Raw genomic sequence first — 5,000 nt, 5'->3', positions numbered from 1 at the left:
CCTGGGCCCCCCCTCTCTGCACACACCGGCCGACTGTTCCGGGCTAGCACAGGCGAAGGGACAGCCCGCTACCTTCCGTGCTACTCCCGGGGGAACCGGGCTCTCGAGCCTGCCTGGCCTGCCAGGACGAGGTTACCCGCGGAGGGGGGACGGCGAGGGGCCTCCCGCGTCGGACGTGTGCCGCCGCATCGATCGAGGGAGCTCGCCGGTCCCGGCGCGTCGCTGCCCCGCGCCGGGCGTGCGGGGGGGCGCACGCCTGGGCCCCCCCTCTCTGCACACACCGGCCGACTGTTCCGGGCTAGCACAGGCGAAGGGACAGCCCGCTACCTTCCGTGCTACTCCCGGGGGAACCGGGCTCTCGAGCCTGCCTGGCCTGCCAGGACGAGGTTACCCGCGGAGGGGGGACGGCCGTTTCCGGGTCGACGGCCCCGGGCTGCGCCGCCTTTGCCCGCCCTCCGACGTTTCGGGCCCGGAGGCCTTGGACAGTTAGAACTGGCGCGAAGAGATCGGAAGGTCTGGTAGGAAGTCGCCAAGACTATGTCGAACACAACCGCCAAAGTGTCGAGGAACACAAATCGCCACCAGAGTGTCGAAGTTAAAAGCAGCACTGAGTATCGAACACAAAAATCGCCAGACTGTCGAACTTAATTCAGCTCAGAGTATCGAACACAAAAATCGCCAGACTGTCGAACTTAATTCAGCTCAGAGTATCGAACACAAAAATCGCCAGACTGTCGAACTTACCATGGGCTCAGAGTATCGAGTGTTAATCGCCCAGGTGTGTCGAACTTAAAATGGGCGGATTATCGAGTGTTTAATCGCCCGAGTGTCGAACTTAAAATGGGCGGATTATCGAGTGTTTAATCGCCCGAGTGTCGAACTTAAAATGGGCGGATTATCGAGTGTTTAATCGCCCGAGTGTCGAATGTCACGGCCAACATGTTCACAATTCGACAAAGCGTTCGAAAGTTCGACTATTAGCGTTCAAAAGTTCGACTGTTAGCGTTCAAAAGTTCGACAAAGTGTTCGCATGTTCGACAAAGTGTTCAAAATTCGACAAAGTGTTCGAAATTCGACAAAGTGTTCAAAATTCGACAAAGTGTTCAAAATTCGACAAAGTGTTCAAAATTCGACAAAGTGTTCAAAATCCGACCTCCGAGAGCTCTTTGGCATGCACACGAGTTCCAAATTGCCGCCCACCGTCTTTGGAACCGTTCCTCGGGCCCGTCTCAAAGTGGTCCCGAGCCGCCATTTTGTTCTAAAAAACGTGTTCCCGAAAATCTCCGGGTACCCCGCCAACCCCCCCGGCCGAAAATGACGAGTTGCACTTTGGGGGCGAATTTGAAATTTCAGTCCGACGATGAGGTACCGAAAGCCCGCAAACGGTACTCGGATCGTCCCCCTTGCCGACTTCCGTGATTTTTCAAAGTTAAAGTTTTCGGGCTGCGGACACTTTATTGCAACGGGGCAAGGCGCCGGGGCGAATTCCCACCCCTCCAGCGGGGCCCTGGAACTCCAACCCGGCGTGGATTTTCGGATTTTTCCCCTTCCCCACCGACTTTCCTCCGCTGACACTTAGAATTTTTTTTGACACTTAGAATTTTTTTTGACACTTAGAATTTTTTTGACACTTAGAATTTTTTTTGACACTTAGAATTTTTTTTGACACTTAGAATTTTTTTTGACACTTAGAATTTTTTTTGACACTTAGAATTTTTTTGACACTTAGAATTTTTTTGACACTTAGAATTTTTTTTGACACTTAGAATTTTTTTTGACACTTAGAATTTTTTTTGACACTTAGAATTTTTTTTGACACTTAGAATTTTTTTGACACTTAGAATTTTTTTTGACACTTAGAATTTTTTTTGACACTTAGAATTTTTTTTGACACTTAGAATTTTTTTGACACTTAGAATTTTTTTTGACACTTAGAATTTTTTTCTAAGTTTTTCCTTCTGGTTACTGACTTCCCTCGTCGGGCACGGGGATTTTCGACTTCCTCCTCCCGACCGAGGGGCCTCATTTTCGGGCATTTTCCTCAGATTTCCAAGCATTTTTAGACACTTTTCCCGACTTTTCCTGCTTACTGATTTCACACTTTTGGCCATTTTTATGCATTTTCCCGACTTTTCCTGCTTACTGATTTCACACTTTTGGCCATTTTTATGCATTTTCCCGACTTTTCCTGCTTACTGATTTCACACTTTTGGCCATTTTTAAGCATTTTCCTGGTTACTGATTTCACGCTTTTGGACATTTTCGGAGGTTCTGACGGCTTTTTCGCCTTACTGCTTCGGACATTTCGGGCACTTGGCTGACTTTTCCCGCTTACTCCTTCCGGGCTTTTACTCATTTTCGGAGGTTCTGACGGCTTTTTCGCCTTACTGCTTCGGACATTTCGGGCACTTGGCTGACTTTTCCCGCTTACTCCTTCCGGGCTTTTACTCATTTTCGGAGGTTCTGACGGCTTTTTCGCCTTACTGCTTCGGACATTTCGGGCACTTGGCTGACTTTTCCCGCTTACTCCTTCCGGGCTTTTACTCATTTTCGGAGGTTCTGACGGCTTTTTCGCCTTACTGCTTCGGACATTTCGGGCACTTGGCTGACTTTTCCCGCTTACTCCTTCCGGGCTTTTACTCATTTTCGGAGGTTCCGACGGCTTTTTCGCCTTACTGCTTCGGACATTTCGGGCACTTTGCTGACTTCTCCACCTTACTCCTTCCGGGCTTTTACTCATTTTCGGAGGTTCCGACGGCTTTTTCGCCTTACTGCTTCGGGCACTTTGCTGACCTTTTCCCGCTTACCCCTTTCAAGGTTTTGGACGTCTCCGGTCGGGTCCGCGCCCCTCGCCCGGGCCGGAACGCCTCCCCGCCGGCCGAGTTCCTCGGGGTCGCCCCCTCGCCCGGGAAAAACCGCTCCCCGCCGTCCCACAGCACTCCGACTCGGCCAGGCAGCCTCACGGGCACAGCGACTCCTGCCCACCTCGGGAACCGACGCCCCGCTCGGGCTCAGGCTCCGAAAAACCACCACAGCGGGGCAGCTACCCTCAATGCAGCCGAAATTCAAACTCCTCCCCTCCGAAAGGCGCGCCTCACCCGGCCACGGCCTCGGAACTGCTCCCCTTCCTCGGGATCGGCCCCTCGCCCGGGAAAACCCGCTCCCCGCCGTCCCACAGCACTCCGACTCGGCCAGGCAGCCTCACGGGCACAGCGACTCCTGCCCACCTCGGGAACCGACGCCCCGCTCGGGCTCAGGCTCCAAAAACCCACAACAGCGGGCAGCTACCCTCAATGCAGCCGAAATTCAAATTCCTCCCCTCCGAAAGGCGCGCCTCACCCGGCCACGGCCTCCAAATCGCTCCCCTTCCTCGGGATCGCCCCCTCGCCCGGGAAAACCCGCTCCCCGCCGTCCCACAGCACTCCGACTCGGCCAGGCAGCCTCACGGGCACAGCGACTCCTGCCCACCTCGGGAACCGACGCCCCGCTCGGGCTCAGGCTCCGAAAAACCACCACAGCGGGGCAGCTACCCTCAATGCAGCCGAAATTCAAATCCCTCCCCTTCGAGAGGCGCGCCTCACCCGGCCACGGCCTCCAAATCGCTCCCCTTAGGCGAAAATTAAGCCCCCGTGGCCGATAATACCCCTCCTTGATCGTGCACAAGGGCAGCTCCAAGTTGAACGGGCTCAGGCTCCAAAAACCCACAACAGCGGGCAGCTACCCTCAATGCAGCCGAAATTCAAATCCCTCCCCTTCGAGAGGCGCGCCTCACCCGGCCACGGCCTCCAAATCGCTCCCCTTAGGCGAAAATTAAGCCCCCGTGGCCGATAATACCCCTCCTTGATCGTGCACAAGGGCAGCTCCAAGTTGAACGGGCTCAGGCTCCAAAAACCCACAACAGCGGGCAGCTACCCTCAATGCAGCCGAAATTCAAATCCCTCCCCTTCGAGAGGCGCGCCTCACCCGGCCACGGCCTCCAAATCGCTCCCCTTAGGCGAAAATTAAGCCCCCGTGGCCGATAATACCCCTCCTTGATCGTGCACAAGGGCAGCTCCAAGTTGAACGGGCTCAGGCTCCAAAAACCCACAACAGCGGGCAGCTACCCTCAATGCAGCCGAAATTCAAATCCCTCCCCTTCGAGAGGCGCGCCTCACCCGGCCACGGCCTCCAAATCGCTCCCCTTAGGCGAAAATTAAGCCCCCGTGGCCGATAATACCCCTCCTTGATCGTGCACAAGGGCAGCTCCAAGTTGAACGGGCTCAGGCTCCAAAAACCCACAACAGCGGGCAGCTACCCTCAATGCAGCCGAAATTCAAATCCCTCCCCTTCGAAAGGCGCGCCTCACCCGGCCACGGCCTCCAAATCGCTCCCCTTAGGCGAAAATTAAGCCCCCGTGGCGGATAATACCCCTCCTTGATCGTGCACAAGGGCAGCTCCAAGTTGAACGGAGAAGTCAGTAACCAACCAAAAATAAGCTTGGTTACTGATTTCTCCCGTTGGTTACTGACTTCTCCCTTTGGTTACTGATTTCTCCCGTTGGTTACTCATTTCTCTTGTTGGTTACTGATTTCTCCCGTTGGTTACTGACTTCTCCCTTTGGTTACTGATTTCTCCCGTTGGTTACTGACTTCTCCCGTTGGTTACTCATTTCTCCCGTTGGTTACTCATTTCTCCCGTTGGTTACTCATTTCTCCTGTTGGTTACTGATTTCTTGGTTACTCATTTCTCTTCTTGGTTACTCATTTCTCCTGTTGGTTACTGATTTCTTGGTTACTCATTTCTCTTCTTGGTTACTCATTTCCCTTTCTGACACTTAGAATTTTTTTTGACACTTAGAATTCTTTTTGACACTTAGAATTTTTTTTGACACTTAGAATTTTTTTTGACACTTAGAATTTTTTTTGACACTTAGAATTTTTTTGACACTTAGAATTTTTTTTGACACTTAGAATTTTTTTTGACACTTAGAATTTTTTTTGACACTTAGAATTTTTTTTGAC

This window comes from Stegostoma tigrinum, unplaced genomic scaffold (genome assembly GCF_030684315.1).
Source record: "Stegostoma tigrinum isolate sSteTig4 unplaced genomic scaffold, sSteTig4.hap1 scaffold_298, whole genome shotgun sequence".
In the NCBI taxonomy this organism is placed as follows: Eukaryota; Metazoa; Chordata; class Chondrichthyes; order Orectolobiformes; family Stegostomatidae; genus Stegostoma; species Stegostoma tigrinum.
This window is presented reverse-complemented; position numbering follows the sequence as displayed.